We start from the raw sequence: 22,912 nt of genomic DNA, 5'->3' as shown, positions 1-22,912 counted from the left end.
CCCTGGGTCTCCAGGGCCTGTGCGGTTACCTGTAGTGACCAGTAGTCCTTTCTGGTGCCGAATATCATAAAAACCAGGGATATGGTGTCTTCTAAAATCTGCTGAGTGCTTTCCAAAAGATAATGTTGTCTCACGTACCTAGCCTAGAATAGTACTGCTTAATGAATCATCACAGGCAGGGAAGGAGAAAGAAAGTAACACTTTCCTCCCCCCTGAGCACCTGGGACAATCCTTCTCATCTTCCCCAGAGGATGAAAGGGGAGAGGCAATAGAGGGATTGGAAGGGGGGCAGTAGTGATTGTAGCTACATTTCCTTTTTAGGGTAAGGAGTAGGCAGGCAACAGTGACTAAAGCAGATAATAGTAAAAGGGATGTCAGCTTCTTGGTTTTCATTCTACTCCACTTTTGCTGACGCTTATAAGCAAGCCAGAGCAATCTCTTCGTGGGCATATCACTATTGCACAATAACTGGTTCTAGGACTAATACTGATGGAATATACCTGGTTCCCCTTTTGAAGACATTTTGACTGATAACCAAATTAGAGAAATACTGAACTGTTGAACATGGTGAGCCCGAGTCTACCCCTAAGAATATCCCTCTTTGAAGTGGGAGCAGGTCTTCCTTTTACCTCCTAGTGGTCCACTGGGGAACTCTCCCGCCAAGCGGGAAGATCGTTTTTTTTTTGGTCAAATGGCCCCTAGTGGCCGGAAAAAGTTACTACAGTTTGCTAAAATCCATCCATTATTGGTCTGAAAACTCAATGGATTCTCCATACATATTTAGTAAGGATAATGAACCACCAACAACAAATGCACCTGGAATTAGTACACTGCACTGGTTTAGCGGTATCACTAAGAGGAGCCCTTGTTTTTTTTTTTTTTTTTAAGATTTTATTAATTTATGGGGCGCCTGGGTGGCTCAGTGGTTTAAGCTGCTGCCTTCGGCTCGGGTCATGATCTCGGGGTCCTGGAATCGAGTCCCGCGTCGGGCTCTCTGCTTGGCGGGGAGCCTGCTTCCTCCTCTCTCTCTCTGCCTGCTTCTCTCCCTACTTGTGATCTCTATCTGTCAAATAAATAAATAAAAAAATTTAAAAAAAAAGATTTTATTAATTTATTTGACAGACAGAGATCACAAGTAGGCAGAGAGGCAGGCGGGGGGCGGGGCGGGGGGGAGCAGACTCCTTGCTGAGCAGAAAGCCCGATGATGCGGGGCTGGATCCCAAGACCCTGAGATCATGACCTGAGCCAAGGCAGAGGCTTTAACCCCCTGAGCCACCCAGGCGCCCCGCCCTTGGTTTTTAATAGCAGCTACAAAGCCATTGATTACTGAACTCCAGAGTCACTTCTGGTTTAAAAAAACATAAAAATCTATTTTGAACAGACAGTTATCAATATAAGAAATCCATGTTCTTGCTTCATCTAGAAATATTTTAGACCCTTTACAGAAGTACGTAAATTATAGAAAGATATAGGGAGGTGATGTAGGAAAATCAAAAGGATTTAAATGAAAGCTCGGAATGAGGTTAATCTGTCTCTCTCCCTCTCTCTCTCTCTCTCTCTTTCTCATTTGAGTATGAAATGCTATGGCAAACGGGTGTCTTGTCATTTCTGTTTTCTCTAACTAACCCCTCTCTTCCATATTTTCACGTATCAACACACAGCACACAAGAGGTGAAGCCAATAGCATGCTGTCCCAGAGGCACTAGACAGTCTGAGGTGGGTTCTCTCTGGCCAGGGTTCTGTCTTCAGCACAGCACCCCAACCATCTCGACCTTGAGAGGTAGACCCACGTGCGTCTCGAAGCATTTGGGAAGAGTTAGCTTTCTTTTAGTAATTTGCTATGAATAGGTAATGGTTTTTGAAATAAGCATGTTTTTTAGAAGGTGGTCAAACGAATGAACTTTACTGCCCCTGTTTCACTGAACAGAATGACAGACTGCTTAACAACATCAAAAAAAAGTACTAATGTGCCAAGCTAGATCACATCTTGTACATAAAAACTTGGGTCCGGTATCTAAAAACATTATCTCTCTGTTAGAATTCAAACCCTGTGTCTTTCTGAGTCCATCTGAAAGGCAGACAAAATCAATTAGCAACCCTTTCACCCTCTGGCAAAAGAAGGAATTTCTACAAGAATGCCTTCCAGAAGCTATCGGTTGTTTGGCTATTGGCTGTTTGGCTGATGTGAAGGCAGAGACACAACTTTTGGGCTTCCCCAGGGGACAGGAACTGGCTCCATCCTGTCTCTCCTCTACCTTTGTCGGCTCAGCTCTCAGTCCCCAAGGGGAGGACCACGGCATGTCCCAATTTGGGGTCAGCTGTCAGGAGAGAGATCTGTTTAATATTTAGCTTTGAAGGGAATTGGCTGAATCAAAGATGAAAGGGATCAGCTCCAAGTGATGGAGAAAAACAAAAACAAGTCTCAATTGTTTCAATATTTCCATAGAAAAATAAAAGATAATGTCAATGTAGGTGAGGGGGAAGAAGAAAGAAAGGGATGGAAGGAGAGGGGAATTGGGGAGAGAGAGAGAGGAAGGAAGGCAGGGAGGAAGGGAAGAAGGGAGGAAGAAAAAGAGGGCTGGCGAAATAGAGGGAGGGAGGGAGGGAGGGAAGGAGGAAAGGAGGAAACTCTGAATGTTCCAAATACTCACCACGTCCTTCTGTCAGCCTGGCCTGGATGCATACATACCATAAGAAATACAAGTAACACTCCACTCTCAATGACAGAGCTTCTCAACTTTAGTGTGCATACCAACCCCCTGGAACTCTTGTAGGAAACGTAGATTTTGATTCAGCAGCTCTCAGATGGCACCTGCAATTCTGCATTTCTAGCAAGACCCCAGATACTGCTGATGTTCTGTCCCCAGGAAATGGAGGCTAGGGCACTGTATGAAAGTACAATGAAATTGTGATTTCCAGCTTCTGACTCTTCGGAATGAACTGCATTCTTCAACCTCCACCCTTTCCCTTCTTAGCCTCCACATTCCATAGTTCCTTAAGCACCAGAAGGCCATCTCAGCAAACTCTGGAAGCTTCTCAATTGCAAGGCCAGGCTAGGTCTCCTTCCACTCTCTATATTCTTTGGGCACACAATCCTCAGAAAACTGAAAGTTGAACAGGTTTTTGAGATCACTTAGCCTAATGTCTTCATTCAATTTACTAATGAAAAGTTAAATGACATAAATAGCACTTCACTACATTCTCGATGTATACACAACTTCTTTATTTTGTATTTGTTGTATATTGTCTTGTCTTGTAATATTGCACAATCTGACTTCTTTGGCCCCAGAAGAATGCCAGCTCTTAGGGGACAGGCACCCTCGCTGTTCATGTCTGCAGCCCATGTGGTGTCCAGCTCAGAGCTATGTACATGCTGGTGCCTGGCTAGGGAGCCATTGACATGACTTGACTGGAGTCTGGTGAAAGGCGAAGGTGCTTTAAACCTCCTGTAGCTTCCCTTCCATACTTTGATACAGGTGAAATATGATTAAGATAAACATTGAGAGAAGACGTGAAAGAAACACAAAGGAGAGAACTTTTCACACACAGATGGCTGTGATAAGTAGTCTTGAAAATGACTCCAGGGATCCCTGACCCCTGGTATCCATACCCTGTGTAGTCCCAGTCCATACCAAACCAGGGTTGTTCAGTGACACAAATACCATACTATAGCAGGGGTGGCATGACACATCCAAGATTAGGTTACAAAAATACTTCAGCTTCCTTCTAAGTCTCTTTCTCTGTCTCTCACTCCTTAACCACTTGCTGTATGGGAAGCAAGCTGCCATGTTGTGAGTAGCCCTATGGAGAAGGCTATTCGCTGAAGATCTGGAGTTCTGGTTAACAGCCAGTAAGGACTTGAGGCTTCCTGCCACCAACCAGGTGAGTGATCTTGGAAGAAGATCCTCCCATGTCAGGCTCTCAGATGAGACTCTAACCCCAACTGATGGCTTAACCGCAATCTCCTACAAGAACCTGGGCCACCCACCTAAGCTTGTCCTTCCTTCCTGACCCCCAGAAACTGCAGGATAATAAGTGTTTGTTGTTTTAAGCTACTAAGGTTTTGGAGGCACTCTTGTTTGTAGCAATAAGGAACGAATACACTGTCTTACTGGTATTGTGAGATAGTGGGAAAAAGAGAGGACGCCTGTTAACTGGGCAGTCTGTCCCTATCCCAGAGACATCTGCTAGGCGATGGAAGTATATATGACTGTGACCTGACAAGGGTCACATGGCCTCCTAGATCCTTCTAATTATGCCTGCTGTCTCCTTGAGTAATGACCCAGCCCCCAGCATCCCATCCCTATGACAGTTTAGTGCCTGGGGGGATTTTATCTTATTCAACCTGCAGTGCTAGATTTTCTGATTCTCAGCTCTGCTATTCCCAACAGGTTATCTGCCTTGTAAACAACTGTGTGTTGAAATAACAGGAAGAAGTAACATTTGTATCATGTCTGATTATTTGTTTATTTTCCACACATTTATTTGGAAATTACTAAGTCTCTGGAGAGAACTGAGGTAATTGGCTAGGGTCATTCATGAAGGGAAAGAGAGATTTGAAACAGAACCAGGTAATTCGCCTCTGATCTGACTTGGAAATGATAAAAACAAACGATTCATGGTAAGAATGAACAATATGGTTCGTACATATGTATTTGTACGAATACATATGTAATTCAATACATAATTACATATGTATTGAAATTAGTTTAGCTGAAATTATAGGGCAAATTTAAAGTGAAACTCATTTTCTATTCTAAAAAAAACTTACCATTTGGGTACTTACTAATTTAAATTGCCCCAGCGGAGATGTGCAAAATTTGGGGCAATTTTACTACATGTCTAAAGACATTCTGGATTGCCTGTGTCCTTCATGTTCATCACAACCACCCTCACCCCTTTCCTCAAACCAACACTTACAAGCACCTAATGTAAGTCAGGCAATTTTCTGAGAGCTGTACATTTAATAATAATTAATGTTCATTACAACTCTATGAAGTTGATAACAATTATTATCCCCCCGTTTCCACAGAGAAACTGCAGCTCAAAAAGGTTAAATAACTCATCTCCTCATCAGTGATCATTTTGCTACATAACAAACCACCCTGATTTAGTGGCTTGCAACAATTATAATTGCTTATTTTTTTTCATTAATCACCATTTTTCAAGGATTGGCAAGAATGACTTATCCTTGCTCTATATGGTATCACATAGGACAACTTAGCTGGGGGGGGGGGGTGGGGGGTAGGGAGATCCACTTTCAAGATGACTCACATGGCTGGCAAGTCACCAGGAAGATCAGCCAGGTCCAGGAGCCAGGATGTCAGCCTGTCCATGGGCTACCTGGGCTTCCTCGTAATACGATGGCTGGATTCCCAGAGTGAGTGTCCTCAGAAGACTCGGTAGAGATGCACAAGATTTGCATGAGCTTGTCTCAGAAGACACAAAGCATGACTTTGGCTACACTCAGTTGGCTGAAGCAGCCCACCCAGATTCAAAAAGGAGGAGAAACTGCCCTCATCTCTTGATGGGCAAGTGTTGGTGTTTTAAAGATTCTAGCATAGTATGTGAGATGGGAGATGTTGCTGTGGCCATGTTCGGAAAATACAGTCCACCCCACATAGCTGATCGGGATAGAGTGTATTCAAATTCAAGCAGTCCAGTTTCAGGTTCCATACTCCCGAACACACTATCATACTGTCTTCCTTCCTCTCCTTTGAGGCTCCCTCTGTGGAAAGAAGAGCAGATATCTATTATTTCTCTTGTCCATGGCAGAAGGCTTTTCTGTATAGAATTATAGAGATGTTGATCTCTGACTGAGGTAGCAGTTAATAGCTTTTTCTTACTCACTTCTAAAAGTAAGTCAAGTACAATTTTTCAAAGTGCTTTTGAAAATGTAAACTGCATATGGGCTTCTCACTCAGTAGCATTCATCACCATTATCCAAGGAGCCTGTTGGAAAAGGTAGGTTGCCGATTCCCCTGCAGAGTTCCTAATTCATTGGATTTGGCCACAGGGCACAGAAATCTTCATTTTCGTCAGCACCCAAAGATATTAGGATGGAGATGCTAAGTATCACAAGTTGGGAAATGACTAAGGCATTTTCCATTCTTTTTGGTTGCCAGTACCTTTAAACATTCTTCCTGTGCTTGGGAATTCCCTGTCTTATGAGTCAGTGCCTCCCAGACTTGCTCCTTCAGCCTTCCATGCAGGCAGAAACATGCTCTTTCAGCCTCTTTGGCAGCTGGGGCACAGGGGATATGAGCTAGACTCAACCAACCAAATGTGGTCACATAAGACTATAGCGGAAAGAAATGCTGTCCAGAACCCAGACAGCTTCAGGCTTAGAGGCAACATTTCTACTGGTAGAGGCCAGAACTCAGTGTCAAAACCAAAACTTACAATGTCTATACCTGGGACTCCTTTTATTTTTATGAATTTTTAAAACTTTTATATTGTTGTGTAAGAACACTTAACATAAAACCTACCCTTTTCATTTTTTAAGTGTGCAACACACTGTTGTTGAGCATAGGTGAAATGTCACACAGATTTCTAGAACTTACCATCTTGTTTGACTGAAATTTTATGCCCTTTCATTAGAGAGCCATTGCAATTTTTACTGGAGTGGTTCTAGCATTGGGCACTGTTCCTTGATGCATTGCCTCCAAGACTGTTGCTTTGGCCCTTTCAGAGAATCTGTACACTGTTAAATATTTTACAGTAAATTCGGGGTCTACTTAAATTTACTGGAGAGGGTTTCTATTGTTTGCAACTAGAGAAGCCTGATTAACAAATGGTGGTATCAAGCATGTCATGCCTTGAGGTCCTTCTTCATATCATTATTCCTAACTGGCAGCAAAGTCTATGTTTAATTGATAGAATGCTCTGCTTTGGACTTGGTTTTTGCCAGTGGCTTTATATTGGTAAAAGTATTGGTATATATTTCACTGCATACATGTTAGTACTCCCGCTGATATTGGAGGTATAAATTTCTAGAACATAGAGCTCTCATCTCTTCAGCTGGTTTGGAAAATCCCTGACCATTCTACCATATGTAAGTAACCCATTTATTACAAAACTAACAACGCTGTTTCAGTGTAACACAAGGATTCAGGAAACCCAATTAAATAGTTGATTACCAACAAATATTATTAGATATAGCAAACTCCACAATAATAAAAAAATAATTGAAATACCTTTGCAGAGTTCGTTGTAGATGAAATTTGACTTTTAACACAATGTGAGAAAGTCCTCTTACAGTGGCAAAGAAACGAAGGGACAGAGAAATGCAACAAACCAAAGCAGAAGGAAGCTTATTTATTTCCAAGTAACCAGATTAATCACAGGTCACTCGAGGTAAGGCTCCCTTGGAGTCTGTGTGTATTTCGGCAGAAGCTCATGTTAGAGTATATGAATCATAGACACATTGTACTGTGTCTTTCAAGTACAATGAACTTTCAAATGTTGTTAGTTTGGGGCTATAGGGGCAAGCATTATTTTCTACTGGAATATTACAATACAATGAAATGACTGTTGTACAAGCTAAGGCAAGGTAATTTGTTAAATAGTGAAATATAGATAAGTTGAAAACAGGAATAAGAAATAAGCTTTTGCTTCTTAAAGTGATTATCTTTTCCATTACTGTTCTGAAGTCTTGCTCCTTTATTTTTTGCTATGTATTATAGTACCCATATTTTTTACATAGACATAATATGTCCAGGTAAAACAACATAAACAGTGGGGGCATAAACACAGCTTATTATTTAAAAACTCCAATAAGCCACAGTGGCAACATAACAAAATAAACCAGAGTCAGTGCAGATTGCGAAGATGGTGTGCTGCTTTTTAAAATACTGTCTGTCAAGATTAAACCCATCCTTTTATAATCACTTTTGTGAAGCTGAGGCAGTTTCCCCTTTGCCTGCAGTTTCTGTGTGAGGCTTTGCCAGTTGGGGGCAGTAGAGAGAGGCTGGAAGGCTGCATGCAAGAGAAGAGACTGGCTCCTTTCTCTCCCTGGACATAAGAAATTTGCTCCTGTGGCAGTCATTGATTGTGCCTGGCAGTTCTTCCAGCCCTCAGAACCAGCCTGATTGGGTCCTGTCAGCAACATTGGTTATTCAGCAGGAACTCTTCTCAAAGACTGAGTTCCAACCCCTGAGGACTCTCCCTTAAAGCTCTTAAGACGCCAGCACCAGCAGCTCTCCTACTCAGAGGCCTGAGTTTTGTCTCCGCAGACCCTTCTTCCAAGCTTCTATGCTTTAGAAATTCCATCCTCTTCTTTGATCCTCCAGCTCGAGAGGAGGTAACTACAACAAAGCAGTTAGTACCTTAGCGTTCCTTTATCGCCTTTAGAATTCCCCAGTACCTGGCCAATAATTACTTACCCTAAATTTTCTTTTCTAAAAAACTGGAGCGGTGGCTACCATCTGAGTGGATCTTGATGACGCAGTTGGGCTTCAGGCTTCCTCCATCCTCAATTAGAGAACGATGAAATCAGTCACTAGTTTGAATATCAGGAAACATTTTCCTAAAAAACATACTGGGATTAGAATAAAGCAAACATGTTTGATATTTTTGATGTTTAAACTCCCACAAGTTTGAGGAACTCTGTTCCTAATGTGCTATACTTTTTCTTTTGGAAAGTCCTAAGCCAAGAAATCATAAAATTTTGGACTTTGAAGGAAGACTAAAGATCATCTAATTGAATTTCCTGATGTAAAAGAGAAATAAAATCCAGAAAGCTAAGTTTATTTGCCAAAATTCATACTGTTTATTAGTAGTAAAGACAGTACTTGCATAGAGATCTTTCAGCCATACCATTTACAGAACCCCTAAAAAAATGTCTCAGTGGAAGAAATGACAAATAATAGTACCCTCGGGTCAATTTGAATGAATTCTCTTGCTGAAGACAATCAGAAAATCTGAAAAACTATTTTGAAAGTCACCTTGAAGGTATCAAAAAGCTAACCAAAATAAGATTTAATCAAACCAAATCAAGAGTAGAACAGAAGCCTCATGGGGCTGGAAGGATGTTCCAAATAGATATTTAAGGTTCACCAAGTGTGAGAGGCTCTGGCAAACCCTTCAATCTTGGAGAACAAGAAAGGAGAAATACCAGAAGAAAGGTAAGTCAGTCCTAAGTGGGTTGCAGCTTAGCTTCAAATAATCTGGGTGGCACAGAAAATCCCTGAAATTGAATTGAGGTGACCCAAGAGTACTAGTGTACCCAGATGCCTGGAAAAAAGAAGATATAAACTTCACTGGACGAAAAGATCTCATATAATTTTTATAGTTTTTCAAGTACAATGTCAAGTACAAAAATTAGAACTATCAAGGCACAAAAGAAGAGATGAGACAACATAAAAGAAAACCACAAGAAACAGTGGAAAGCAGACATAAATGCAGAGTGACTCCAGATGGTGCAATTACCAGAAATATTCTTTAAGGTTAATTTCTATGTTCAAGGGGCAAAAAAGACCAAAAACACAAAAACTTTAGAAAAAAATGTGGAAGGTATGAAAGATGATTAAAAAAAAATTTGAGAAGGAAGTAAATAGAAATGGAGAAGGAAAGCAAAAATGAATTGGGGGAAATCGGAGAGGGAGATGAAGCATGAGAGACTGTGGACTCTGAGAAACAAACTGAGGGTTTTGGAAGGGAGGCGGGTAGGGGGTTGGGTGAGCCTGGTGATGGGTATTAAAGAGGGCACGTATTGCATGGAGCAATGGGTGTGGTGCATAAATAATGAATCTTGGAACACTGAAAAAATAAAATAAAATAAAACAAAATAAAAAAAAGAAATTCTAGAACTGAAAAACATAAAGCCAAAATTATGAGCTCAATAAATGGGTATAAGAGCAGTTCAAACACAGATGAAGAAGGTATCAGTGAAGTGGAAGATGAACCAGAAGAAAATATTATAGAATGAAGAAAAAAGTATCAAATGGATAGAAAATATAGAAGATATAGAAGTGAGGGTTAGAAAGAATATAATCCCAAATAGAAGGTTGGAGATGCAGGAAACAATGGAAAACAATGAGCATGGTAAATATGTGGGCAAATCTAAAATAAAATTGACTGTACAAAACAATACTATTAATGTTTGGTACTCTTCAAAATATGTATAGAATTACAATTCCCTCTTTGTTCCTCTCTAAAAGGAGGAGTAGGGAGAAGGAGGAGGAGAAGGAAGAGAAGGGGAAGGGGAAGGAGAAGGCAAGGGAAAAGAAAAGGACACAGAAGAAAGAGAAGAACCGGGAGGGGAAGAAGAGGAGGGGGAAGGGTGGAGAAAGTGTATCTGAAACATGGCTCAATCAGACATTCCATAAGGTTCTGTCTTCCATAAAGAGAGCTTATGCTTTTCCTTTTTCATCTTGCCCTCCTTCTTCAGCAGATTTTGAGATTGAGTTTCATAAAATTCAGAAAATACACAGAAAGGCAAAGAGTAGAGATGCAGATCTTTCCTTATTCCTTGAGAATAATAAAAAGACTTATTATTAGGAAGTGCTTTCTATATTCCGGGAACTATTGGGCTTCACAAAAATTAACTCATTTAACTCTCATAATAGAGACTGTTTCCATGGTCTGTTTTATAGATGAAGAAACTGAGGCAAACAAAGTTATGAAATCACCAAAGGGACTTTGCTAGAGTGAGGGGTGAGGGCTAGAATTTAAGGCACCTTACTCTGGTTTTTCTCACAAATCCCCTTCCAGCCACACACCAGTGCCCCGTGCCCTCAACCCTCTGTGACACACACACAGTTCTTCACCTCAGGCCAGATAGTTCCACTGTGTCTGCTAAAAAATATTCTTATGTGAGTTTTCAGCTGCCATGGATTCTGATCACATGAGCTTTTACATCTGGGAACTCTGGATTGCTAACATTGGGTAGTGGGCTGTTGCCTGCATTGATTTGGTTGATGGTTGTCAGAGTAAGGGCAGAGAAATGAATCCTAAGGCCTCTGAGAGGGGTCATGGTGCACAGACCAAGAGTGTCATTCCTCTTCTGTTTAGGAGCCACGGGCCCTCAGCAGCAGAATGGGGCCCTTGTGTTCTCCTCTCAGAGAAAGACCAGGTTTCATATGTTTTGTAGTAGAGGATTTAGCGTGCTCATTTTTGCTAACTACATAGGTTACTTCCTGGAGTTAATTCTGTGGGCCCCTCCTTGGAGACAAGACCTGGGCTAGTCATGCGTTCTTTCCTCTGTGTTTCCTGCAAGTGTCTAGAGAACAACATGCACAATTTGGTGTTGTTACTGGGAGCCATTTATTCACACATTTGAGAACAGTTTATAACTAAATTGAATTGAACATTATTGAAAATTTGATTAAAGGAGGAGAGAATGGAATATAAAAGGTGACAATTTGGTGGGAGCCCCTTTCCTGCTTCCACCATTTAATTTGGGAACTTGATGTGTATGTGGTTTTGCTTGAAGATACACAGTTGCTCCATCGTGCCCCTCACCACTCACAAACTTCCCGATTCTTCCTTGAGGAAGGTTCTGTTTTACTTGGAGAGGGACTCATCCTCCTGAGGGTGTGGCTGCCCCCTCTGTTTCAGTGTTGTTGCAAAATATGAGGCCTCAAAGAGATAGGTGAAGTTTTGTTTTTCTTTATTTTTACTTTTTTTAACATTTTATTTACTTATTAGAGAGAGTGAGAGAGTGAGCATGTGCACAAAAAGAGGGGAGGGGCAAAAGAAGAGAGAGAAGCAGACACCCTGCTAAGCAGGGAGCCCCACGTGGGGCTCAATCCCAGGACCCTGGGGTCATGACCTGAACCAAAGGCAGAAGCTTAACTGACTGAGTCACCCAGGCATCCCTGATAGGTAATGTTTTTAGACTGAGGGCCACTGATGAAAAATTTGTATTTGTGGGTATTTTAAAATGCATTTTATTATGAATGAACATCTAAAAAGCCCTTTCCCCAGGTAGCTGCCTGACTGTTCCTCTTTAGTATGTCTTTCTCAAATGCCACCTTCTCTGTGAGGCCTGCCCCAACCATCATATTTAAAACTGTAAGCCTTCTTCTGCCTCTAGAATTCTCTACATCTCACTCTGTTTTTGTTTTCTCCTTAAACCTATTACTGTATGTCATACAAAGTGTCATAATTGACTATTTGTTTATTCCCTCTCCTGCCTCCATGTGGAAAAAATTTTTGTTTTGTTCACTTTTGTATCCTCACAGTACAGAACTGTGCCTGGAACTTAGTAGACATTCAGCAACTTTTTGTTGAACGAAAGACTGTATACTGACAGTACAAAAGACAGACACTGACCCAATATTATTCTCGTGACACCCACATAGACACACACGTTTTTAAGTACAAGGATTTTTAACCCACTGAGTCACCCAGGCGCCCAAAGTACAAGGGTTTTTATACTCTAACATAATCTATGCTTTCTGCACATAGTTTCATTTTTGTTTTTGTTTCTGTGTTTTTGTTTGTGTGTGTGTTTGGTTTGGTTTGGTTTTTGTTTTGTTTTGTTTTGCGTTGCTTTGCTTTTTTGGTCTTTTGAGAACACTGAAATACTAAGGATTCTACTTTTAGCTACTGAGCACAGGTGAAGTACATTTTCACTGTCCCTTGATCTTTCATCCAACATCTTGTTTTTGCCTCCTTGACATGTGAAGTCCTTGACCTCTCTTACCTTCTTGACCAAGGCACCATTTTAGAGACCCGGAGAAGCTAGGTATGGCAGGGGAGGAATATGGCCAGCTATCAGTCTAGAAGAGATGACCGGAGCTGAACTTGAAGGCAGTTCAGGAAGCAGAAAGGACTGGGATTGTGCCAGAAACTGCATGAGACAGGACTTCAGTCCAAATGCCCTCCGTACTAGCCTGACTGCAATTCGAGCAGAGGCTTTGAGGATCCACTTCTGCATTCACAGATCAGTCTTGTTTATAAGGCAGTTCACAGTTTGACAAAAGTCCTTCTTCCCCCAGAGAGGAGCGCTGGGCATAAACAACCAAGTTTGGCAGTGTGAGTCTCCCAGAGTGATAAATATCTGAAACACAAACAGATGACAGCAATAAACTATGCGGCTCTCTTTGGGGAATAAGCCAGAGAGCAAAAGGACAATTTTAGAACTGGTCAGTTATCTGCTGGGCCCAGTTTTGACCCAACAAACACCTCAACCCATCAGTTGTGGCCCTACCTTTCTCTTCCAAACTTCACAGGGTGGGGACAGAAATGAGCCCTCCCTTAACCAGATGCCCTCCAGGTCCAAACGAAGCTCATGAAGAAACACCACTCCTGTCCCATATAAATATTTTCCCCCTAGTCCTAGAAACCGCACATCAAGTCCAAATGTGGAGAATAGATTTACTCCCACTGCTGTCGGTGCCTTGCCTCTTGGGGGTCCCATCCTCAAAACAGCCTTGCAGGCAGTCCAAGCAGGGCTACCTGGAGACTTGGGGGCATGCACTTTGTCTAATGGCTCAGTAAGCAGAAATGATTCACTGACATAAGAAAGTGGCACAGATCTGACAGGGGTACAATCAGCAGAGATATTTTCGGCCCTTCTTCATGCTTCAGCAAATGCTCCGGATGCCCGTTATCTTGCTCTTGTTAGCCTTCATTGTCCCGACAGCCCCACAATAGAAACTACATACCCTTCAGATCCCATCCAGTTTAATAAGCCCATCCTCCCTTGCTGGACCCTAGGAAAGCACATACACTGAGACAGGAAGGCCTGTCTGCTAAGCTCTGTGATTGAAAGTAGTTTAAAAATTTTTAAAAATTAAAAAAAAAAAAAGCCAAGCCATTTTGCTTATTATCTCCTTTTTTTCTTTAAGATTTTTGTTTATTTATTTGACAGAGAGAGAGATCACAAGTAGGCAGAGAGGCAGACAGAGAGAGAGAAGGAAGGAAGCAGGCTCCCTGTGGAGCAGAGAGCCCAATGAAAGGTTCGATCCCAGGACTCTGAGACCATGACCTGAGCCGAAGGCAGAGGCTTTAATCCACTGAGCCACCCAGACGCCCCTTATTATCTCCTTTTGCTCCTATTTCTTCAGGCACCCTCAGGGCAATCTCAGTCCAAATCTGGCTTTTGAGTTACTTAAACCAGGCTCCATTTCCTCCTGGTGACACATTCCAGAGGGCCCTGCCCTGTGGCAGTCAAACACTGGAGGGACTGTGGCATCCCTTGTCTGGGCCAGATGACTTCAGTGGCCAAAGATTTACTCTGAATCAGATCTTTACATGTGTTCCTTCTGTCTCTCTCTCTTTTCTTTATGGCTGTCTGCTTCTAGGCACACAGAGGAAGAGAGAGAACAAAGATAGTTTAGGAATACTGTAAAATATAATTTAACTTCATAGTTAATATTTGTTTCAGCCTGCCCCTCTTTCTTTTTTACTCTTTCTGTCCTTCCTTTTATGGATTTGTTTCTACATAGATCTGAGTTGCTCCCAAGCACAGCGAATGTTCCGTGCTCTTGGAAATGTCCATTGTTGGTGATATAACCCTGACCCCACAGCTCCCAAATACCATTTCACTCTCCTCACCTGCAGAGCCCTTTGAACTTGTCCTTGGCATGGATCACATCCTTCCTCATAACTTTGTGATTCTGGACAATTTGCCTTATCTCTTCTTCTAAATTAAAACTCCCTGATGGTAAGAATAGGATTTTCTCTGTCTATGAGTCTCCCAAGTATCTAGTAAAATGCCTTACTCAATAAATGGTTTTACTGAATGACTGAATGAGGATCAACATTGAGAAAGGATCTACCCTCTTCTTTCTTTCTCCTTTATTTACTCTTTCTGTTGTTTCTAGCACCCTCCAGAGAGAGAAGAACAAGGCATGAAATCTATGGTAGTTGAATATAAATGTATCAGCACCTCTGGGTAAATATGACTGGTCTTGGTTATTGTACCTGGTGGGTTCATCAATATGATATTCAGTGCAGGTCTTGATGAAAGTAGCACATGGAGGCCCATGGGGCCATCAGAGCTGGTTTGAATCCTGGCTCTCTGACTTGCTATATATGTGGCCTACAGGGTTAAGGCTCCTAACATCAGTTTTTTTCATCTGTAAAATGGGTATAATAATATTTACCTGAAGATTAGTCTGATATATGTAAAGCACATAACATGGTTCCTGGCACCAAGTATGCTCTTCATAATTCAAAAATATTTTTAGTTTACTTATTTTGCTGTCTCCTTCCCCATGACCATGGGCAATTATAGCGCTACCAAAGTGCCAGAAGGAGGAGGAGGAAGAGGAGGAGAGGAGGAGGAGGAAGTAGAACTAGAGTTGTACGAAACTTCTTGCTTGCCTCCATTTGACCATAGACCTCCAGTTTCTGTTATTAGAAAGAAGACATTAACTTATCCAAAAATTAAGCTTAAAGTTGCATTTCAGAGTTTCCAGACAGTCACATGTTGGGGGTTTTTCACTACCAAAAATTGTTCAAAAATAGTAAGTATTTTGAGGGGCTTCAAAGACGAAAGCAAATATGGCCCCTAGTTCTGAGGGCTTTATAACATGTTGTCAAAATGCCTTCTCACTTCCCGAGAAATTATGGTCTAGCTCATGCATTTGCACTCAATGGCTTCTTCCCTTTAGTTGGTTTCTTGATCACAGATCAGGGCTGAGACCAGGGCTCCATTTCCCTTGAGCAGACTTCCCAAAGATATTCAGACCACTGGGTTTACATCATGCAAGGTAAGGTAAGGGCCCAGAATCCCTCCCCATCTCCCACCAGAGAGCAAGAAGCTGATCGATCTATGGCACAGCAAGGAAGAACAAAAAAAGAAAGAGAAAAGAGCAGAAAACAGAAACAAGGGATAATAAATTCAAGTTCCTTGTTCAAACATCTACTAAGTACCTGCTATGTGGTGGAATCTTCTCTGGGGAACACACAGGGAGGTTAAAAAAAAAAAAATGAAGAGAGCTTGGCATCAAAGAAAGCTAAAGAGAGAGAGTCTTCCAAGAAGAAACTTGGAACTGTTTCCAACTGTTATGTTGAATGCCAATGAGAAGACAAGTCAAATACAAACTGAAGTGGCCATTGGACTTGATGGTAAGATGGGCATTGCTAGTTCTATAGAGAAGAGTTTCAATGGTGGTAGCAGAGCAGAGACAAACTGTGGTAGAAGATAAGGACATGGAGACACTCAGTTCAGACAACTCTAGGAACCTTGACTGAGAAGAAAATCAGGGTCAGAAAGCCATGGCTGGGATGGAAACATGTGGTCAAAGGATGGGCTTTTGTGTTGTTCTTCAGGTGGGAGACATCTGAACATGTATAAATGTGAGTGAGAAAGTGCTGTGTGAATGGGAGATATTGGAAATATAAGAGGAGAGAGGATGAGTTGAGGGTCCTATGAGTGGGGAGGGGGTAGAATCTTGAACAACTAGGGTGGGGATGGCCATGATCAAGAGAAAGGATTTACAGCTTATGGAAACTTAAAGAAGGAACAAGGCAGGCAGAGTGTGGGGGAATTTACAGGTCAAAGGGAGTGGGGTGGGTTAGAATTTGAGGGAGTTCCTACCCAATGGCTTTTGTCTTCATCATGGTGAGGATCAAGTTCATTAGTCCTGAGGATTCAGAGAGATGGTGAATAGGGACTTAAGAAGAGAAGAAAGTTTTCCTGCGAGGAGAATGGCAGAGAGCTAGCTGGAGAAACACGGAAAGACTACAAGGCCAAACTGACGTTGGAGGTCAAGAGTACATAGTTACGTGACCATCTCTAGCAGCATCCAGCAGTGCAGGGCAGGATTTATCCAACATGAAGGTATGGGATTTGAGAAGGTGAATGGATCAATTCAGGGTTGGCATTTTATTGAGTGAATCTGACGGAAGTACAAGAGCAACGATTGACATTTTGCAAAATAGCAGGTCCAGAATAGCAGAGAGAGTAAGAAGAGGAAAGCCAAGGGAAGAGAATGTTTTCACAATGGTCTGTATCTCTGTTCCATGATAACCTGACCCACACTTTGTCTCCCAGAAGTAAAAAGTTTTCTGGAAAATCTGAATAGCAAGCAGGAAAGCTGCTTAGATCCCCTACCTAGCTCTTCCAACCATCCCAGCAAACTGCCCACCAGGATCACAGCCCTGAAAGTAGGAGACTGTGCCAACTACCAGTCTAGATTCACAAACCCAGTGAGGTAAAGTTCGCAAATTCATTGGGCCCCTTCAGTATCAGCTTTAGACCGTAAGTAACACAATCTCACTCTCAGGTTAAAGGCCCCCTTGGTACCAGAGAGTGACCTGCTCCTAGGCCATTTTTCCATCAAAAGCACATTTTCAACTCAAACGATTCAACTTTGCAGAAGCGTCACTTTTTTTTTCTCTTGCAAAAGTGTTGAAGAGAAGTTCTTGAGTTTGAAGACAACAACCATTCCACGTTTTAAGAAGACTTTCTCGGCGGAGGAAAAGCAGAGGAAATTAGCACAGGCTGCAAGGAAAGCAAGAACAAGAAAGAGAGAGGCAGGAGGAGTTATCTGGGGCCAAGCAGGTAGCACATAAAGATTGTCCCGACTTTGATAATTTAGAGCTTGTGTGACGTGTGGATGAGGTCCCACAGGCCAGGGACTGCACTCCAGCTCCGCTGTTTGATCTCTGTCAGTAATGAGATGCCAGCAGTCCCTACTTCAAAGCCTTAACTGATACAGATAATCTCCTGAAAGGCCCCCAGAATCTCAAGTGATCTCTCAGACGAAAGTATGGAGGGTACGCAGACACGGAATAGATGATAGAAGAGGTACGGCTTGTTTGATATTTGCTCTTTGATTTCTTCTAAATGCCCTCGTTTTCAGTTTCCAAAGGGACAGTCTGTAGCTTCCACACCGTTAACACCAAAGATTAGCATTGTCAGATTACGGGGAGGACCCCGGGGCATCCATAAATTTTATCTTTCCTTTTTTTTTTAAATCCCCCCTGTCTGTACAAACACTGGCAGTCCGGAGTCGGTGACAAATGTGGTGCAGGTAACAATATCCAGCCTGCCGTGGAGACAGGGTTTCCCAACAAATCCATCGCCGCTCAAAGATTATACTCGGATTCTTTTGAGGTTTAATCTCTTCTCTGAAACAGTTGTGCACTCAAGGAGGGGGAGGAAGGTGGGAGGAAAGGCCACAGGCTATGAGAAACATGTTATAAAACAGCATGAACATTAGTTTCTTGTATCCAATTATGCTTTGAGTTGAAAGCATATAATTTTCAAGGCATGTTGTACCAGGAAACGTATCTGGAGTATTTTATGTTGGACGACCTCACACTCTGGAAGCAAAATAGCAGGGTAAGGTCACTCCTCATGACCTGGTCTTTTGTTATCCCCAGACATGAAAAAAGAGTCACATTTCAGGGCTCTAAGACAACACCTGAGATTCCAAGGTTAGAGGCCATCTGCTTAAATTAAGCTGCTTAAGAAAGGGATAAAAACTTGATACCCTCTGAATATGCATACAATTTATTATAAAGCATTCTTCAAGATTAGAATACCAAGAAAACCAGGCACAACATTACAGTCTCTTCTGAGGGAAAGTGTGTCTCTATCGGGACAGGGGCCACAACCATATTCCCAGACAGCACAGGGCCCAGTCATATGCTTGTTGACCAGTTGTCTTATGTGACAACAGCAGGAATGCTCCCAAGTAACAAAGACACACACAGGTGTCCTAGACAGAAGTCTTTGCTTTACCCAGAAGGTAGAAGTCAGAGTCAGAGCCACAGTGCCCAATGTTCATTGTGTTTTGGTGACTTAACTGATAGGACCTTGCTAGTATGGCAGGGATTGCTGTCACTCCCCCACGTCTTCCTCCCAGGCCCACGGCTGGACTGCCCTTCCCAATCTCTTTGTGTGGAGGCAGGCCCCATGGTTTATTGTCACCAGTGGAAAGTGGATGGAAGGGATGTAGGTCACTTCTGGACAGAAGCAGCTTAAAAGCAAGGGCATCCATTTGCGACAACGTGGATGGAACTAGAGGGTATCATGCTTAGTGAAATAAGTCAATTGGAGAAAGACAACTATCATATGATCTCCCTGATATGAGGACATGGAGAAGCAACATGGGGGGTTAGGGGGATAGGAGAAGAATAAATGAAACAAGATGGGATTGGGAGGGAGACAAACCATAAATGACTCTTAATCTCACAAAACAAACTGGGGGTTGCTGGGGGGAGGTGGGATTGGGAGAGGGGGAGGGGGTTATGGACATTGGGTAGGGTATGTGCCATCATGAGTGCTGTGAAGTGTGTAAACCTGGCGATTCACAGACCTGTACCCCTGGGGATAAAAATACATTATATGTTTATAAAAAAAAAAAAAATTGGAAGGGGAGGCGAACCATAAGAGACTATGGACTCTGAAAAACAACCTGAGGGTTTTGAAGGGTCAGGGGTGGGAGGTTGGGGGAACAGCTGGTGGGTAATAGGGAGGGCACGTTTTGCGTGGAGCACTGGGTGTTGTGCAAAAACAATGAATACTGTTACGCTGAAAAAATAAATAAATTTAAAAAATAAAAAAAAAAGAAGAAGAAGAAGAGGAGGAGCTTCAGGGATCTGTGGTTGGGAGCAGAATGCAGGGGATGGTGATACCGAGCCTGCTTAAATGCAAATAAGAAGGAGCTAATAGAGAAGGAGACATGGAAATACAAGTGACAGAGGGAATGACTGATGGAACGAAGAGGAAATGGGATCCAGACACCATCATAAAAGAAGACAGATGACCGCAGAAGTTTTAAGAATTCTGGTTTTTAAAATTTTATAGTTTCCTTATCTTACATATTTGAGGAAAATATTATAAAATTAATATTAAGCTTTAGTTCATCCACGTGAAAAATGATCTTTTCACAATTTAGTTAATTAAAATAGTTAATCCCTGAAAAAAAAAAAAGCAAGGGCATCTTCTCCACTGTCTTCCCTTCTACTGAGTGCCATTGAGCTGAGTCACTAGCCCAGGACCAGCCATATGAAATGCATGAACCACCGTATGGAGAAGAACCCCACTGTTGGGCACTGGACTGTATTCTGAGTGAGACCTATAGCATTTACTACATTGGGCCTTTGAGATGTGGTGAATTGGTTCCAGCAGTTGGTTACCCTAGCTAATACTGATAGTAAGAGTCAGAGCTGTTGTTGGAACCCAGCTCTGTTTACCTCTAAATCTGGGTTTGCTGAAGAGGTACATTAAAATACATATGTAGGGCATCTAGGTGGCTCAGTTGGTTAAGCATCTGTCTTCTGCTCTGGTCATGATCCCAGGGTCCTGAGATTGAGTCTGGAGTCAGGCTACCTGCTCAGTTAGGAGTCTGCCTCTCCCTCTCCCTCTCCCTCTGCCTCTGCCTCTGCCCACTGCTCGTGTTCTCTCTCTGTGTCTCTCTTGCTCTCTCTCAAAATAAATAAATAAAATTTTAAAATAAAATAAAATAAACAAATGTAGAAACTCAATCAACCAGAACCCTCCAGCCACCTTCCCCGCATGCTCTGTGTGAGCTGGGAACCTCTTGTCCTTGCTCCTCTTCCTCCCTATATATGTATTTTCTCTAGCAATTGCTTCATGATAAGTGGATAAGTGGATAAGTGGATAAGATGGATATTTTATCCATCTCTCAATCCATAGAGGCAAGGTACATCCAACAATCAGTAGTCACTCATTTACTATTTATTTATCCAAACAAAACAAAAAAGAATCTTGTTTCTTGTATTTTCTGCCTCAGGAGATGATACAAAGTTAACCCAAATCAGACAAAACAAAAAAGAAGACAAAAGGGAAGTAAAAAAGAAAACAAAACACTTTGTGTTCAATTCCACGGTATCGATAGTGTCGGTAAAATGCATTCCTCTGCAAGTGTACTTCTGGGAAGTGCAGTTAAATGTTTCTGGGGGGCTCAGAATATTCCCAAGCCCAGCTCTGTCCCAGCTATAAACTCTGGGTTTACCCAGTGGAATGTGCACGTAGGTGCCCAGGCCCCACCTGAGTTAGAACTTCTCAAGAATGAATGACTTGAATAAGCCCCAAGGTGATACAGAAGTCTGGTGCAGGCTATTGCCATTCACATACATAGAGGAGGAAGCGTATTCCATTTTCTTTGACTCAGTGGCAGAACTTGAAGACCTGGTCATGGAACCAAGAAGGGGAGTGAGCAGTGTGCCCTCTCCCCAGCAGGGGAAAAGGCCCAATGTGTCCACTCAAGCCTCTGGGAGTCCCAGCTCCTTCTCTGGCATCAAGAACTGAACACTGGTTCACAACATGCCTCCCTCCCATCCTGTGAGATGTCTAGCTCACTTCTGGCTTTTTTTTTTGGGGGGGGGGGGGAACCATGGACACACTCCCGAGAGCAGTGTGACTTGTGTGACAGGTACCCTGTGGCTTGAACCACCTTTCCTATCCATCGCAGAACATCCCCAGGTCGGATGTAAGACGATAGTTGTTCTTTCTGCTGAACGTAGTACGAGGCAGTACAGGCCTCTAGAAGTGCTCTGGTGTACAGAATTTATGGACTTGGTTTTAAATTGAGAAAAGAATAAGAAAAACTTGGGATTGATTGCTCAATTTTTATGTACTTTCCTAACAGAAATATCAGAAATGAATAACTGTGATTTTTTTCTATTTTCTTTGTCTTTTCCCTCGTCTCTTCCCTGCCCTACACCTCTCCCAACGACAAAGCCAGTTGATATTCCCCATGCTCTGAACACTGATAACGGACCTGCTCCTGGGTGCCGCCCACGGCGTCACATGGTTTCACGCACAACTAAGGAGCTGAGGGGACAGCCTCATGTGAGGGGTTCCTGGGAACTAGTCTCCCCTCGCATCTGTCTGACAGGTGGATTGGAGCTGGGCTCTCTCAGGGTCTTTCCATTCTTCAGGCTCTGGGATTTTGTGAGAAGTGAAACATGTTTCCAAGCAGATTTTGTTTACCTGGAGGATACTCTATCTTCACACAAAGAACACACACACACACACACATACACGCACACATGCACACACACATGCACAAAGGGGCAATATCTAGAAGGAGAAACATGTTTTAACCACTGATACCAGTGTCTGATATCATGGGGGAAAGGAGAGTGGTTAATTAAAATCCCTAGGTAATTCAGTCACAGAATCTTCTACATTTCTGTTTCGCCTTTACTTTCCACTACCCGTGGGACTGTTCCAAGGATGAAATGAATTAATATATACTGAACTGTGCCTGGAACATGGTAAGTACTACGTAAGTGTTTGCTGTTCGTGCTGTTACTGGTGGTATACTGAGTGGAGTAAAAATTCTGGAACAGTTCATAGTTAATTTTGAAACGCCCATGGTTATGTCTGTGAAGAGGTATTTCATGGGCAAACTTGCAAAGGTAGTAAAGATCTTCTAGGATCTTCCCATTTCTCTCCAACCTTTGGCTTTTTGTCTCTTCTGTCCCCATCTGCAGTGCACCTCTCCCTCCTCTGAAGGCCTCCTGGAGGGTTCTTCCCTGCAGTGGGCATCCACTCTGGGGCTCCGTGATCCAAAATACCTCCTTCTAATTCCAAGTAAACAGCAGTAACATCCCCTCACTGAAGATGACTTCAGCTAGTTCTATGATCAACATGGATAAACCCGCCAAGGCTTGCCTGACTTACAGATTCAAAGTGTTGACCCTTCTGGCTGGCGCTGGGTTTGCAATGTTTTTGTTTTTTGTTTTGTTTTTAAAGATTTTATTTATTTGAGAGAGAGAGATTGTGTGTGAGAGAAAGATATCACAAGCAAGGGGCCGAGGGAGTGGGGTGGGGGGAGCTGCTCAGCAGGGGGCCCAAGGCGGGACTTGATCCAGGACCCTGGGATCATGACCTGAGCTGAAGGCAGACGCCTAATGGACGGAGCCACCCAGGTGTCCCTGGGATTGCAATGTTTTGAAACTTGTGTAGTGGAAGAGGTATTTAGTTTGATATCAAATCTCACCAATTTTTCATTCAAGAAATATTCATTGACTG

This window comes from Meles meles, chromosome 7 (assembly GCF_922984935.1).
Source record: "Meles meles chromosome 7, mMelMel3.1 paternal haplotype, whole genome shotgun sequence".
In the NCBI taxonomy this organism is placed as follows: Eukaryota; Metazoa; Chordata; class Mammalia; order Carnivora; family Mustelidae; genus Meles; species Meles meles.
This window is presented reverse-complemented; position numbering follows the sequence as displayed.